Raw genomic sequence first — 17,889 nt, forward strand, 5'->3', positions numbered from 1 at the left:
AAATCGGCTCCTGTTTTATGCCTAAACCCAACCCTGTTCTATGCCTAAACCAGCTCCGGTTCAATGCCTAAACCCAACCCTGTTCTATGCCTAAACTGGCTCCTGTTCTATGCCTAAACCCAACCCTGTTCTATGCCTAAACTGGCTCCTGTTCTATGCCTAAACCCAACCCTGTTCTATGCCTAAACTGGCTCCTGTTCTACGCCTAAATCGGCTCCTGTTTTATGCCTAAACCCAACCCTGTTCTATGCCTAAACCGGCTCCGGTTCAATGCCTAAACCCGCCCCTATTCTATGCCTAAACCGGCTCCTGTTCTATGCCTAAACCCGCCCCTGTTCTACGCCTAAACCGGCTCCTGTTCTACGCCTAAACACACCCCTGTTCTACGCCTAAACCCAACCCTGTTCTACGCCTAAACCGGCTCCTGTTCTATGCCTAAACCCAACCCTGTTCTACGCCTAAACCGGCTGCTGTTCTATGCCTAAACCCAACCCTGTTCTATGCCTAAACCGGCTCCTGTTCTACGCCTAAACCGGCTCCTGTTCTACGCCTAAACCCACCCCTGTTCTACGCCTAAACCCAACCCTGTTCTACGCCTAAACCGGCTCCTGTTCTATGCCTAAACCGAACCCTGTTCTACGCCTAAACCCAACCCTGTTCTATGCATAAACCGGCTCCTGTTCTATGCCTAAACTGGCTCCTGTTCTATGCCTAAACCCAACCCAGTTCTATGCCTAAACCGGCTCCTGTTCTACGCCTAAACCGGCTCCTGTTCTATGCCTAAACCGGCTCCTGTTCTATGCCTAAACCGGCTCCTGTTCTACGCCTAAACCCGCCCCTGTTCTACGCCTAAACCCGCCCCTGTTCTACGCCTAAACCGGCTCCTGTTCTACACCTAAATCCGCCCCTGTTCTGCGCCTAAACCCACCCCTGTTCTACGCCTAAACCCAACCCTGTTCTACGCCTAAACCGGCTCCTGTTCTATGCCTAAACCCAACCCTGTTCTACGCCTAAACCCAACCCTGTTCTATGCCTAAACCGGCTCCTGTTCTACGCCTAAACCCAACCTTGTTCTATGCCTAAACCGGCTCCGGTTCAATGCCTAAACCCGCCCCTATTCTACGCCTAAACCGGCTCCTGTTCTATGCCTAAACCGGCTCCTGTTCTATCCCTAAACTGGCTCCAGTTCTATGCCTAAACCCAACCCTGTTCTATGCCTAAACCGGCTCCGGTTCAATGCCTAAATCGGCTCCTGTTTTATGCCTAAACCCAACCCTGTTCTATGCCTAAACCAGCTCCGGTTCAATGCCTAAAAACCAATCCTGTTCTATGCCTAAACTGGCTCCTGTTCTATGCCTAAACCCAACCCTGTTCTATGCCTAAACCGGCTCCTGTTCTACGCCTAAACCGAACCCTGTTCTATGCCTAAACTGGCTCCTGTTCTATGCCTAAACCCAACCCTGTTCTATGCCTAAACTGGCTCCTGTTCTATGCCTAAACCCAACCCTGTTCTATGCCTAAACCGGCTCCGGTTCAATGCCTAAACCCGCCCCTATTCTATGCCTAAACCGGCTCCTGTTCAATGCCTAAACCCGCCCCTGTTCTATGCCTAAACCGGCTCCTGTTCTACGCCTAAACCCACCCCTGTTCTACGCCTAAACCCAACCCTGTTCTACGCCTAAACCGGCTCCTGTTCTATCCCTAAACTGGCTCCTGTTCTATGCCTAAACCCAACCCTGTTCTATGCCTAAACCGGCTCCGGTTCAATGCCTAAATCGGCTCCTGTTTTATGCCTAAACCCAACCCTGTTCTATGCCTAAACCAGCTCCGGTTCAATGCCTAAACCCAACCCTGTTCTATGCCTAAACTGGCTCCTGTTCTATGCCTAAACCCAACCCTGTTCTATGCCTAAACTGGCTCCTGTTCTATGCCTAAACCCAACCCTGTTCTACGCCTAAACTGGCTCCTGTTCTACGCCTAAATCGGCTCCTGTTTTATGCCTAAACCCAACCCTGTTCTATGCCTAAACCGGCTCCGGTTCAATGCCTAAACCCGCCCCTATTCTATGCCTAAACCGGCTCCTGTTCTATGCCTAAACCCGCCCCTGTTCTACGCCTAAACCGGCTCCTGTTCTACGCCTAAACCCAACCCTGTTCTATAACTAAACCGGCGCCTGTTCTACGCCTAAACCCAACCCTGTTCTATAACTAAACCGGCTCCTGTTCTATGCCTAAACCAGCGCCTGTTCTACGCCTAAACCCAACCCTGCTCTATGCCTAAACCGGCTCCTGTTCTATCCCTAAACTGGCTCCTGTTCTATGCCTAAACCCAACCCTGTTCTATGCCTAAACCGGCTCCGGTTCAATGCCTAAATCGGCTCCTGTTTTATGCCTAAACCCAACCCTGTTCTATGCCTAAACCAGCTCCGGTTCAATGCCTAAACCCAACCCTGTTCTATGCCTAAACTGGCTCCTGTTCTATGCCTAAACCCAACCCTGTTCTATGCCTAAACTGGCTCCTGTTCTATGCCTAAACCCAACCCTGTTCTATGCCTAAACTGGCTCCTGTTCTACGCCTAAATCGGCTCCTTTTTTATGCCTAAACCCAACCCTGTTCTATGCCTAAGCCGGCTCCGGTTCAATGACTAAACCCGCCCCTATTCTATGCCTAAACCGGCTCCTGTTCTATGCCTAAACCCGCCCCTGTTCTACGCCTAAACCGGCTCCTGTTCTACGCCTAAACCCAACCCTGTTCTATAACTAAACCGGCGCCTGTTCTACGCCTAAACCCAACCCTGTTCTATAACTAAACCGGCTCCTGTTCTATGCCTAAACCAGCGCCTGTTCTACGCCTAAACCCAACCCTGTTCTACGCCTAAACCGGCTCCTGTTCTACGCCTAAACCCACCCCTGTTCTACGCCTAAACCCAACCCTGTTCTACGCCTAAACCGGCTCCTGTTCTATGCCTAAACCGAACCCTGTTCTATGCCTAAACCAGCTCCTGTTCTACGCCTAAACCCACCCCTGTTCTACGCCTAAACCCAACCCTGTTCTACGCCTAAACCGGCTCCTGTTCTACGCCTAAACCGAACCCTGTTCTACGCCTAAACCCAACCCTGTTCTATGCCTAAACCGGCTCCTGTTCTATGCCTAAACCGGCTCCTGTTCTACGCCTAAACCGGCTCCTGTTCTACGCCTAAACCCACCCCTGTTCTACGCCTAAACCCAACCCTGTTCTACGCCTAAACCGGCTCCTGTTCTATGCCTAAACCGAACCCTGTTCTACGCCTAAACCCAACCCTGTTCTATGCATAAACTGGCTCCTGTTCTATGCCTAAACTGGCTCCTGTTCTATGCCTAAACCCAACTCAGTTCTATGCCTAAACCCAACCCAGTTCTACGCCTAAACCGGCTCCTGTTCTATGCCTAAACCCGCCCCTGTTCTACGCCTAAACCCGCCCCTGTTCTACGCCTAAATCGGCTCCTGTTCTACGCCTAAATCCGCCCCTGTTCTGCGCCTAAACCCACCCCTGTCCTACGCCTAAACCCAACCCTGTTCTACGCCTAAACCGGCTCCTGTTCTATGCCTAAACCCAACCCTGTTCTACGCCTAAACCCAACCCTGTTTTATGCCTAAACCGGCTCCTGTTCTACGCCTAAACCCAACCTTGTTCTATGCCTAAACCGGCTCCGGTTCAATGCCTAAACCCGCCCCTATTCTACGCCTAAACCGGCTCCTGTTCTATGCCTAAACCGAACCCTGTTCTACGCCTAAACCCAACCCTGTTCTATGCCTAAACCGGCTCCTGTTCTATCCCTAAACTGGCTCCTGTTCTATGCCTAAACCCAACCCTGTTCTATGCCTAAACCGGCTCCGGTTCAATGCCTAAATCGGCTCCTGTTTTATGCCTAAACCCAACCCTGTTCTATGCCTAAACCAGCTCCGGTTCAATGCCTAAACCCAACCCTGTTCTATGCCTAAACTGGCTCCTGTTCTATGCCTAAACCCAACCCTGTTCTATGCCTAAACTGGCTCCTGTTCTATGCCTAAACCCAACCCTGTTCTATGCCTAAACTGGCTCCTGTTCTACGCCTAAATCGGCTCCTGTTTTATGCCTAAACCCAACCCTGTTCTATGCCTAAACCGGCTCCGGTTCAATGCCTAAACCCGCCCCTATTCTATGCCTAAACCGGCTCCTGTTCTATGCCTAAACCCGCCCCTGTTCTACGCCTAAACCGGCTCCTGTTCTACGCCTAAACACACCCCTGTTCTACGCCTAAACCCAACCCTGTTCTACGCCTAAACCGGCTCCTGTTCTATGCCTAAACCCAACCCTGTTCTACGCCTAAACCGGCTGCTGTTCTATGCCTAAACCCAACCCTGTTCTATGCCTAAACCGGCTCCTGTTCTACGCCTAAACCGGCTCCTGTTCTACGCCTAAACCCACCCCTGTTCTACGCCTAAACCCAACCCTGTTCTACGCCTAAACCGGCTCCTGTTCTATGCCTAAACCGAACCCTGTTCTACGCCTAAACCCAACCCTGTTCTATGCATAAACCGGCTCCTGTTCTATGCCTAAACTGGCTCCTGTTCTATGCCTAAACCCAACCCAGTTCTATGCCTAAACCGGCTCCTGTTCTACGCCTAAACCGGCTCCTGTTCTATGCCTAAACCGGCTCCTGTTCTATGCCTAAACCGGCTCCTGTTCTACGCCTAAACCCGCCCCTGTTCTACGCCTAAACCCGCCCCTGTTCTACGCCTAAACCGGCTCCTGTTCTACACCTAAATCCGCCCCTGTTCTGCGCCTAAACCCACCCCTGTTCTACGCCTAAACCCAACCCTGTTCTACGCCTAAACCGGCTCCTGTTCTATGCCTAAACCCAACCCTGTTCTACGCCTAAACCCAACCCTGTTCTATGCCTAAACCGGCTCCTGTTCTACGCCTAAACCCAACCTTGTTCTATGCCTAAACCGGCTCCGGTTCAATGCCTAAACCCGCCCCTATTCTACGCCTAAACCGGCTCCTGTTCTATGCCTAAACCGAACCCTGTTCTACGCCTAAACCCAACCCTGTTCTATGCCTAAACCGGCTCCTGTTCTATCCCTAAACTGGCTCCAGTTCTATGCCTAAACCCAACCCTGTTCTATGCCTAAACCGGCTCCGGTTCAATGCCTAAATCGGCTCCTGTTTTATGCCTAAACCCAACCCTGTTCTATGCCTAAACCAGCTCCGGTTCAATGCCTAAAAACCAATCCTGTTCTATGCCTAAACTGGCTCCTGTTCTATGCCTAAACCCAACCCTGTTCTATGCCTAAACCGGCTCCTGTTCTACGCCTAAACCGAACCCTGTTCTATGCCTAAACTGGCTCCTGTTCTATGCCTAAACCCAACCCTGTTCTATGCCTAAACTGGCTCATGTTCTATGCCTAAACCCAACCCTGTTCTATGCCTAAACCGGCTCCGGTTCAATGCCTAAACCCGCCCCTATTCTATGCCTAAACCGGCTCCTGTTCAATGCCTAAACCCGCCCCTGTTCTATGCCTAAACCGGCTCCTGTTCTACGCCTAAACCCACCCCTGTTCTACGCCTAAACCCAACCCTGTTCTACGCCTAAACCGGCTCCTGTTCTATGCCTAAACCGAACCCTGTTCTACGCCGAAACCGGCTGCTGTTCTATGTCTAAACCCAACCCTGTTCTATGCCTAAACCGGCTCCTGTTCTACGCCTAAACCGGCTCCTGTTCTACGCCTAAACCCACCCCTGTTCTACGCCTAAACCCAACCCTGTTCTACGCCTAAACCGGCTCCTGTTCTATGCCTAAACCGAACCCTGTTCTACGCCTAAACCCAACCCTGTTCTATGCATAAACCGGCTCCTGTTCTATGCCTAAACTGGCTCCTGTTCTATGCCTAAACCCAACCCTGTTCTATGCCTAAACCGGCTCCTATTCTACGCCTAAACCGGCTCCTGTTCTATGCCTAAACCGAACCCTGTTCTACGCCTAAACCCGCCCCTGTTCTACGCCTAAACCCGCCCGTTCTACGCCTAAACCGGCTCCTGTGCTACGCCTAAATCCGCCCCTGTTCTGCGCCTAAACCCACCCCTGTTCTACGCCTAAACCCGCCCCTGTTCTACGCCTAAACCCACCCCTGTTCTACGCCTAAACCTGCCCCTGTTCTATGCCTAAACCCAGCCCTGTTCTACACCTAAACCCATCTGCTGGGCCTGCCTCAGTCCCATGTCCACTGCTCAGTTGTCTGTTGCTGAAACCAACACCAGGATGTTTTTTCTCTCCCTTCATCAGCAGACCAAACTACCAGGGACAGATGGATTACATCATTTTTTGCTGATAATGCACCTGCATCTCTGCCGGCTGCGGCCTGCTTGTGCATTCTGCAAACATTTAAGAAAAACCAGGTGAAGACGGCATCAACCCTGCTGCTGCTGGAAAGATGGGACATTTAAGCAACTTTAAGCAGCTCACCATCAGTGCAGTCGGTAAGTTTTGCTGCTGATATAAAGTTATTTTTTGCCGTGACTGAGACGTGACTTAACCTGATGCAGATAATGCTAACGCTAACATGACTGGTTTCACTGGGAACAGATCAGTAACATGACTGGTTTCACTGGGAACAGATTAGTAACATGACTGGTTTAACTGGGAACAGGTCGGTAACATGACTGGTTTAACTGGGAACAGGTCGGTAACATGACTGGTTTAACTGGGAACAGGTCGGTAACATGACTGGTTTCACTGGGAACAGGTCAGTAACATGACTGGTTTCACTGGGAACAGGTCAGTAACATGACTGGTTTCACTGGGAACAGGTCAGTAACATGACTGGTTTAACTGGGAACAGGTCGGTAACATGACTGGTTTCACTGGGAACAGGTCGGTAACATGACTGGTTTAACTGGGAACAGGTCGGTAACATGACTGGTTTAACTGGGAACAGGTCGGTAACAGGACTGGTTTCACTGGGAACAGGTCAGTAACATGACTGGTTTCACTGGGAACAGGTCGGTAACATGACTGGTTTCACTGGGAACAGGTCAGTAACATGACTGGTTTAACTGGGAACAGGTCGGTAACATGACTGGTTTCACTGGGAACAGGTCGGTAACATGACTGGTTTAACTGGGAACAGGTCGGTAACAGGACTGGTTTCACTGGGAACAGGTCGGTAACATGACTGGTTTAACTGGGAACAGGTCGGTAACATGACTGGTTTCACTGGGAACAGGTCAGTAACATGACTGGTTTAACTGGGAACAGGTCGGTAACATGACTGGTTTAACTGGGAACAGGTCGGTAACATGACTGGTTTAACTGGGAACAGGTCGGTAACATGACTGGTTTAACTGGGAACAGGTCGGTAACATGACTGGTTTAACTGGGAACAGGTCGGTAACATGACTGGTTTCACTGGGAACAGGTCAGTAACATGACTGGTTTCACTGGGAACAGATCAGTAACATGACTGGTTTCACTGGGAACAGGTCGGTAACATGACTGGTTTCACTGGGAACAGGTCAGTAACATGACTAGTTTCACTGGGAACAGATCAGTAACGTGACTGGTTTCACTGGGAACAGGTCAGTAACATGACTGGTTTCACTGGGATCAGGTCAGTAACATGACTGGTTTAACTGGGAACAGGTCAGTAACATGACTGGTTTCACTGGGAACAGGTCAGTAACATGACTGGTTTAACTGGGAACAGGTCCGTAACATGACTGGTTTCACTGGGAACAGGTCGGTAACATGACTGGTTTAACTGGGAACAGGTCGGTAACATGACTGGTTTCACTGGGAACAGGTCGGTAACATGACTGGTTTCACTGGGAACAGGTCAGTAACATGACTGGTTTAACTGGGAACAGGTCAGTAACATGACTGGTTTAACTGGGAACAGGTCAGTAACATGACTGGTTTAACTGGGAACAGGTCAGTAACATGACTGGTTTCACTGGGAACAGGTCGGTAACATGACTGGTTTAACTGGGAACAGGTCAGTAACATGACTGGTTTCACTGGGAACAGGTCGGTAACATGACTGGTTTAACTGGGAACAGGTCAGTAACATGACTGGTTTCACTGGGAACAGGTCGGTAACATGACTGGTTTAACTGGGAACAGGTCAGTAACATGACTGGTTTCACTGGGAACAGGTCAGTAACATGACTGGTTTCACTGGGAACAGGTCGGTAACATGACTGGTTTAACTGGGAACAGGTCAGTAACATGACTGGTTTAACTGGGAACAGGTCGGTAACATGACTGGTTTAACTGGGAACAGGTCGGTAACATGACTGGTTTCACTGGGAACAGGTCAGTAACATGACTGGTTTAACTGGGAACAGGTCAGTAACATGACTGGTTTCACTGGGAATAGGTCAGTAACATGACTGGTTTCACTGGGAACAGGTCAGTAACATGACTGGTTTAACTGGGAACAGGTCAGTAACATGACTGGTTTCACTGGGAACAGGTCGGTAACATGACTGGTTTAACTGGGAACAGGTCAGTAACATGACTGGTTTCACTGGGAACAGGTCGGTAACATGACTGGTTTAACTGGGAACAGGTCGGTAACATGACTGGTTTAACTGGGAACAGGTCAGTAACAAGACTGGTTTAACTGGGAACAGGTCAGTAACATGACTGGTTTCACTGGGAACAGGTCAGTAACATGACTGGTTTAACTGGGAACAGGTCAGTAACATGACTGGTTTAACTGGGAACAGGTCAGTAACATGACTGGTTTAACTGGGAACAGGTCCGTAACATGACTGGTTTAACTGGGAACAGGTCAGTAACATGACTGGTTTAACTGGGAACAGGTCAGTAACATGACTGGTTTAACTGGGAACAGGTCAGTAACATGACTGGTTTAACTGGGAACAGGTCGGTAACATGACTGGTTTAACTGGGAACAGGTCAGTAACATGACTGGTTTCACTGGGAACAGGTCCGTAACATGACTGGTTTAACTGGGAACAGGTCGGTAACATGACTGGTTTAACTGGGAACAGGTCGGTAACATGACTGGTTTAACTGGGTACAGGTCAGTAACAAGACTGGTTTAACTGGGAACAGGTCAGTAACATGACTGGTTTCACTGGGAACAGGTCAGTAACATGACTGGTTTAACTGGGAACAGGTCGGTAACATGACTGGTTTAACTGGGAACAGGTCAGTAACATGACTGGTTTAACTGGGAACAGGTCCGTAACATGACTGGTTTAACTGGGAACAGGTCAGTAACATGACTGGTTTAACTGGGAACAGGTCGGTAACATGACTGGTTTAACTGGGAACAGGTCAGTAACATGACTGGTTTCACTGGGAACAGGTCAGTAACATGACTGGTTTAACTGGGAACAGGTCGGTAACATGACTGGTTTAACTGGGAACAGGTCGGTAACATGACTGGTTTAACTGGGAACAGGTCGGTAACATGACTGGTTTAACTGGGTACAGGTCCGTAACATGACTGGTTTCACTGGGAACAGGTCGGTAACATGACTGGTTTAACTGGGAACAGGTCGGTAACATGACTGGTTTCACTGGGAACAGGTCGGTAACATGACTGGTTTAACTGGGAACAGGTCGGTAACATGACTGGTTTCACTGGGAACAGGTCGGTAACATGACTGGTTTCACTGGGAACAGGTCAGTAACATGACTGGTTTAACTGGGAACAGGTCAGTAACATGACTGGTTTCACTGGGAACAGGTCGGTAACATGACTGGTTTAACTGGGAACAGGTCAGTAACATGACTGGTTTCACTGGGAACAGGTCGGTAACATGACTGGTTTAACTGGGAACAGGTCAGTAACATGACTGGTTTCACTGGGAACAGGTCAGTAACATGACTGGTTTAACTGGGAACAGGTCAGTAACATGACTGGTTTCACTGGGAACAGGTTAGTAACATGACTGGTTTCACTGGGAACAGGTCGGTAACATGACTGGTTTAACTGGGAACAGGTCAGTAACATGACTGGTTTAACTGGGAACAGGTCGGTAACATGACTGGTTTAACTGGGAACAGGTCGGTAACATGACTGGTTTCACTGGGAACAGGTCAGTAACATGACTGGTTTAACTGGGAACAGGTCAGTAACATGACTGGTTTCACTGGGAACAGGTCAGTAACATGACTGGTTTAACTGGGAACAGGTCGGTAACATGACTGGTTTAACTGGGAACAGGTCGGTAACATGACTGGTTTAACTGGGAACAGGTCGGTAACATGACTGGTTTAACTGGGAACAGGTCAGTAACATGACTGGTTTCACTGGGAACAGGTCAGTAACATGACTGGTTTCACTGGGAACAGGTCAGTAACATGACTGGTTTCACTGGGAACAGGTCAGTAACATGACTGGTTTAACTGGGAACAGGTCGGTAACATGACTGGTTTAACTGGGAACAGGTCGGTAACATGACTGGTTTAACTGGGAACAGGTCAGTAACATGACTGGTTTCACTGGGAACAGGTCGGTAACATGACTGGTTTAACTGGGAACAGGTCGGTAACATGACTGGTTTCACTGGGAACAGGTCAGTAACATGACTGGTTTAACTGGGAACAGGTCAGTAACATGACTGGTTTCACTGGGAACAGGTCAGTAACATGACTGGTTTCACTGGGAACAGGTCAGTAACATGACTGGTTTAACTGGGAACAGGTCGGTAACATGACTGGTTTAACTGGGAACAGGTCAGTAACATGACTGGTTTCACTGGGAACAGGTCGGTAACATGACTGGTTTAACTGGGAACAGGTCAGTAACATGACTGGTTTCACTGGGAACAGGTCGGTAACATGACTGGTTTAACTGGGAACAGGTCAGTAACAAGACTGGTTTAACTGGGAACAGGTCAGTAACATGACTGGTTTCACTGGGAACAGGTCAGTAACATGACTGGTTTAACTGGGAACAGGTCAGTAACATGACTGGTTTCACTGGGAACAGGTCAGTAACATGACTGGTTTAACTGGGAACAGGTCCGTAACATGACTGGTTTAACTGGGAACAGGTCAGTAACATGACTGGTTTAACTGGGAACAGGTCGGTAACATGACTGGTTTAACTGGGAACAGGTCAGTAACATGACTGGTTTAACTGGGAACAGGTCGGTAACATGACTGGTTTAACTGGGAACAGGTCGGTAACATGACTGGTTTAACTGGGAACAGGTCGGTAACATGACTGGTTTAACTGGGTACAGGTCGGTAACATGACTGGTTTAACTGGGTACAGGTCGGTAACATGACTGGTTTAACTGGGAACAGGTCGGTAACATGACTGGTTTCACTGGGAACAGGTCGGTAACATGACTGGTTTCACTGGGAACAGGTCAGTAACATGACTGGTTTCACTGGGAACAGATCAGTAACATGACTGGTTTCACTGGGAACAGGTCAGTAACATGACTGGTTTAACTGGGAACAGGTCAGTAACATGACTGGTTTAACTGGGAACAGGTCCGTAACATGACTGGTTTCACTGGGAACAGGTCCGTAACATGACTGGTTTCACTGGGAACAGGTCGGTAACATGACTGGTTTCACTGGGAACAGGTCGGTAACATGACTGGTTTCACTGGGAACAGGTCAGTAACATGACGGGTTTCACTGGGAACAGGTCAGTAACATGACTGGTTTCACTGGGAACAGGTCAGTAACATGACTGGTTTAACTGGGAACAGGTCGGTAACATGACTGGTTTAACTGGGAACAGGTCAGTAACATGACTGGTTTCACTGGGAACAGGTCAGTAACATGACTGGTTTCACTGGGAACAGGTCGGTAACATGACTGGTTTCACTGGGAACAGGTCAGTAACATGACTGGTTTCACTGGGAACAGGTCAGTAACATGACTGGTTTAACTGGGAACAGGTCGGTAACATGACTGGTTTCACTGGGAACAGGTCAGTAACATGACTGGTTTCACTGGGAACAGGTCAGTAACATGACTGGTTTCACTGGGAACAGGTCGGTAACATGACTGGTTTCACTGGGAACAGGTCAGTAACATGACTGGTTTCACTGGGAACAGATTAGTAACATGACTGGTTTCACTGGGAACAGGTCAGTAACATGACTGGTTTCACTGGGAACAGGTCAGTAACATGACTGGTTTAACTGGGAACAGGTCCGTAACATGACTGGTTTCACTGGGAACAGATTAGTAACATGACTGGTTTAACTGGGAACAGGTCAGTAACATGACTGGTTTCACTGGGAACAGGTCAGTAACATGACTGGTTTAACTGGGAACAGGTCAGTAACATGACTGGTTTAACTGGGAACAGGTTGGTAACATGACTGGTTTAACTGGGAACAGGTCAGTAAAATGATTCTCTACTGGAAACCAGTGCATGGACCCAGTTCAGGCTGAAATGCACACATGCAGGTTAAAGCTCCATCATATGTGAAGAGGATCCAGAAACACGCCGTCTTCTCTGGACCAAAGCTCATTTAAAATGTTCTGAGTGGAAACCTGGATGAAGATGTGGAATAGTTTGTGGACAGCATGGACGGCGTGTCCTGCAGACTAAAGAGGAGAGGGAGCATCCAGCTTGTTATCAGCCTGCATCTCTGATGGGATGGGGTTGCATTAGTGCCGATGGCGTGGGCAGCTTCCACATCTGGGAAGCTCCATCAATGCTGGAACATCTGCTCCCATCCAGACAACGTCTCTTTCAGGGAAGACCTTGCAGGTTCCACCATGCTGGACCACATCCTGCATCATCACAGCAGCTGTTTCTACATTCAGACAGATTTCCCATCATCTGGCATGTTGTTTAGCTTCTACTGGGAATAAAACACGACCTGATCTGCTTTTAATGTTTCATACAGAGACACAACTTTAGTCCAAACATGACCTCATCAATCTGTTGATAAGGAACTCTAAAGCTCCACGGTTCACCCGACACACATCAGGTCTCTGATAAAAACTGCTGTGATGTTTGTTTTCAGGATTTCTGACCTGAACAGGCTCAAACACAGAATTCTGACCCGTTCTGGTTCTGACTCGGTCTGGTTTACACAGAACTGAGGATGACTCATCACTGAGGATGAAGTGGCGCTGAGATCACAGCATCTCCGAGAGGAAACCATGGAAACCAGCGTCTCCATGGAGGACGTGACACACCACACACGCGCGCGCGCGGGCGTCCACGGCCAGTGGGTACCGGAACAACAGCAAACAGAACCGAACCGGGCCGGACACGTCCCCGCCCCTCCGACCAGGAAACAGGGATGTTTGTTTTTCACACCGGAAGACATGACGAGTCAGCCCGAACCACGGAACAGACCCGAAAACAGACCTGGTTCTGGTTCTGGTTCCGGTCCACCTGGAGCCCCGTTAGCTGCAGATGGAGCTAATCTCGCGCATCACCATCAATTTAACTGCAACTTTTTTTCCCATCCGGATCAAACAAACACTATAAACCAAAGTTCCGGTCCGGCTGGCTGAGAACACGCATCTAGCCGAACCGGAGCCGAACCGAGCTGTACCTGCTGGTGATCCTGCTGAAGCTCCGTGTTGATCTACTGTATCTGTCCGTGACGTGTGCAGTGACGTCACGTTTCCGGTTTTCACAATAAGACTTGCTATTTGTTCTACTTTGTTTTTGTGTTTTTGTTGTTTTTTTTTATCCACAGTATTCTTATCCCGGATGAAATATCTTTAGAGTCATTTGTTGTTTTATACATAATATATATATATATATATATATATATATATATATATATATATATATATATATATATATATATATATATATATATATTTATTTTTTTTTTTTATCCACAGTGAAGAAACTTCCCCGGAATGAATGAAATATCTTTAGAGTCATTTGTTGTTTTATACATAAATATATATATATATATATATAGAGAGAGAGAGAGAGAGAGAGAGAGAGTAGAGTGCCTGGAAACTCCTGGAGTATCTGGAACCCGGCGTAGCTCCGTCCTGATCAGGAAACTCCTGGAGTATCTGGAACCCGGCGTAGCTCCGTCCTGATCAGGAAACTCCTGGAGTATCTGGAACCCGGCGTAGCTCCGTCCTGATCAGGAAACTCCTGGAGTATCTGGAACCCGTTGTAGCTCCGTCCTGATCAGGAAACTCCTGGAGTATCTGGAACCCGGCGTAGCTCCGTCCTGATCAGGAAACTCCTGGAGTATCTGGAACCCGTTGTAGCTCCGTCCTGATCAGGAAACTCCTGGAGTATCTGGAACCCGGCGTAGCTCCGTCCTGATCAGGAAACTCCTGGAGTATCTGGAACCCGTTGTAGCTCCGTCCTGATCAGGAAACTCCTGGAGTATCTGGAACCCGGCGTAGCTCCGTCCTGATCAGGAAACTCCTGGAGTATCTGGAACCCGTTGTAGCTCCGTCCTGATCAGGAAACTCCTGGAGTATCTGGAACCCGGCGTAGCTCCGTCCTGATCAGGAAACTCCTGGAGTATCTGGAACCCGTTGTAGCTCCGTCCTGATCAGGAAACTCCTGGAGTATCTGGAACCCGGCGTAGCTCCGTCCTGATCAGGAAACTCCTGGAGTATCTGGAACCCGGCGGAGCTCCGTCCTGATCAGGAAACTCCTGGAGTATCTGGAACCCGGCGGAGCTCCGTCCTGATCAGGAAACTCCTGGAGTATCTGGAACCCGGCGGAGCTCCGTCCTGATCAGGAAACTCCTGGAGTATCTGGTCTACAACACATGACAAGATGACCATCCTGGTGTGTCGTCCCAGGGATTTCCAGCACCAGTAACAAAGCTGCAGTCCGCAGGACACCCACAGCCTTTGCAGGGGAAGAATATTATACCAGGTGTTGGGAAGCGATCCTGGTTGGAGCACATTGTATATATTTTATTTATCTTGTTAATTTTGTTCACTTGGAAAAGAAAAACTCTGTTCTACTGTTTTACTGTGAAACTGCAGTAAAATGTTGACAAAAGTGACGGGTTTCCCTGGTATTGTACAGGAAAGGAAAACTTTATGTTTCACTGAACTCACTCTGCCTCAGTTCTCCTGAGTTGGTCCATAGTCTGCTGTGTATGTATTGTTTATGTTTTGTCGTGTGTAAATGTTGATGCAGTTGGTTTCTAGTCCTGGACGGTCAGTCCTGCAAACTGGTGGGCTTTGGACCTGGTTCATACATCTTCTAACCTTTGTATATCCAAGAAAAAAATAAATACATGTCAGTTTTTTAAATAGTTTTAGATTCTAAATTATATTAAAACATGTCTGTGACACAATAGTTGCATTGTCATTGCAACAACTTGTGGTAGATGGTGGCTGAGCCCAAATGTCCACACTATTCTCCAGTGCTTGCGGCATTTGCTAAGGATGTCTAATGTCCAGAGAGAAAAAAGTAGTGCACTCAAAATTACCCACAATGCATCTTGAAAGGTAGTGAGCATCGATGGTCACTAAGAATAAATGTCAAAGCAGGTAAAAAGTAAATCTATAGATATTTAATTTTTCTTAGCTTCATTTATTGAATAAATATTCAACAGATATTCAGCAGAGCTTCGACCATGTCCCGGGTGAGGCGGGGGACATTGAGTCTGAATGGGCTGTGTTCCGTGCCTCTATTGCTGAGGCGGCCGGCCGGAGCTGTGGCTGTAAGGTCGTTGGTGCCTGTCGTGGCGGTAATCCCAGGACTAGGTGGACACCAGCAGTGAGGGATGCCGTCAAGCTGAAGAAGGAGTCCTATCAGGCCTTCTTGGCCTGTGGGACTCTGGAGGCAGCTGATGGGTACCGGTGGGCTAAGCGGCATGCGGCTTCAGCTGTCGCCAAGGCAAAAACTCGGGCATGGGAGGAGTTCGGCGAGGCCATGGAGAAAGACTTCCGGACGGCTTCGAGGAGATTCTGGTCCACCATCCGGCGGCTCAGGAGGGGGAAGCAGTGCTCCATCAATACTGTGTACAGTGGAGATGGGGAGCTGCTGACCTCAACTCGGGACGTTGTGGGTCGGTGGAGGGAATACTTCGAAGACCTCCTCAATCCTACCAACATGTCTTCCGATGAGGAAGCAGAGCTGGGGGACTAAGGGGTGGACTCTCCTATCTCTGGGGCTGAAGTCGCTGAGGTGGTCAAAAAGCTCCTTGGCGGCAAGGCCCCGGGGGTGGATGAGATCCGCCCGGAGTTCCTTAAGGCTCTGGATGCTGTGGGGCTGTCCTGGCTGACACGTCTCTGCAGCATCGCGTGGACATCGGGGGCAGTACCGCTGGACTGGCAGACTGGGGTGGTGGTCCCCCTTTTTAAGAAGGGGGACCAGAGGGTGTGTTCCAATTACAGGGGAATCACACTCCTCAGCCTCCCTGGTAAGGTCTATTCAGGGGTCCTGGAGAGGAGGGTCCGCCGGATAGTCGAATCCCGGATTGAGGAGGAGCAGTGTGGTTTTCGTCCTGGTCGTGGAACAGTGGACCAGCTCTATACCCTCTCTGGGGTCCTGGAGGGGGCATGGGAGTTTGCCCAACCAGTCTACATGTGCTTTGTGGACCTGGAGAAGGCGTTCGACCGTGTCCCCCGGGGGCTCCTGTGGGGGGTACTCCAGGAGTATGGGGTACCGGACCCCCTTGTACGAGCTGTCCGGTCCCTGTACGACAGGTGTCAGAGCTTGGTCCGCATTGCCGGTAGTAAGTCGGATTTGTTTCCGGTGAGGGTTGGACTCCGCCAAGGCTGCCCTTTATCACCGATTCTGTTCATAACTTATATGGACAGAATTTCTAGGCGCAGCCGAGGTGTTGAGGGGATCCGACTTGGTGGCCTCAGGATTGGGTCCCTGCTTTTTGCAGATGACGTGGTCCTGTTGGCTTCATCTGGTCGTGATCTCCAGCTCTCACTTGAGCGATTCGCGGCCGAGTGTGAAGCGGCTGGAATGGGTTTCCTCCGCAGGGTGGCCGGGCTCTCCCTTAGAGATAGGGTGAGGAGCTCGGTCATCCTGGAGGAGATCAGAGTAGAGCCGCTGCTCCTCCGCATCGAGAGGAACCAGTTGAGGTGGCTCGGGCATCTGGTCAGGATGCCTCCTGGACCTCCCTGGTGAGGTGTTCCAGGCACGTCCCTCTGGGAGGAGACCCCGGGGAAGACCCAGGACACGCTGGAGGGATTATATCTCTCGGCTGGCCTGGGAACGCCTCGGGATCCCCCCGCAGAGTTGGCGAATGTGGCTGGGGAGAGGAAAGTCTGGGCTTCCCTGCTTAGGCTGCTGCCCCCGCGACCCGACCCCGGATAAGCGGCAGGAAGATGATGATGATGATATTCAACAAAGAATAAAATACAACATGGAAAAATAATATTCACAGAAGTTTAGATTAAATTTGGAATGCCATGGTGGTTGCAGTGGTGACAGCAGGTGGTCATGTGATCTGCTGCGAGAATAAAATAGCCAGCTTTGTGTCAGAAACTGTCATAACAACGCCACAATTTAGTGATGTTTTTGTCAAGCATTAAGGGTAGTAAGTTAGGGAATCGAAAATTTAAAAATGTAAGAAAATAACAGTTAAATTGAAATTAAAGTTTAAAAAGTAACAAAATAAACTGATGTTAGAAATATCAGGTGAAAATTGGTGAAGTTATTGTTGTGGTTGGACCTACACCTTTCAAATAAATGGATTGGAGGCGCATGGAGACCCATCCAAGATGGCGGTGCGATGAGACATCAGCTCGTAGAAGCATGATACAATGCGACTTCCATGTATATGTCTATCATAGATATCATATATACATATGATATCTATACGCCACTTAGTACCACGCTGCCTATACGAACTGACGTCTAATCGCACCGCTATATTCAATGGGTCTCCATGCGCCTCCAATGCATTTATTTGTATGTAGGCCCAACCAAAACAATAACTT

At 49.1% G+C, this 17,889-nt stretch overlaps 1 protein-coding gene across 1 annotated transcript in view; it reads right to left on the reverse strand.

Annotated features, from left to right (window-relative positions):
* Nucleotides 1-13,590, reverse strand: part of pam (peptidylglycine alpha-amidating monooxygenase) — a 58,547-nt gene extending 44,957 nt beyond the window's left edge. The window contains exon 1 of the mRNA XM_079256083.1: nt 13,542-13,590. The gene's annotated coding sequence lies outside the window, so the exon portion shown is untranslated. The remainder of the gene's footprint in view (nt 1-13,541) is intronic.
* Nucleotides 13,591-17,889: the final 4,299 nt, after the last annotated feature.

The sequence above is a fragment of the Telmatherina bonti genome (assembly GCF_933228915.1).
Source record: "Telmatherina bonti genome assembly, chromosome: 17".
NCBI lineage: Eukaryota > Metazoa > Chordata > Actinopteri > Atheriniformes > Telmatherinidae > Telmatherina > Telmatherina bonti.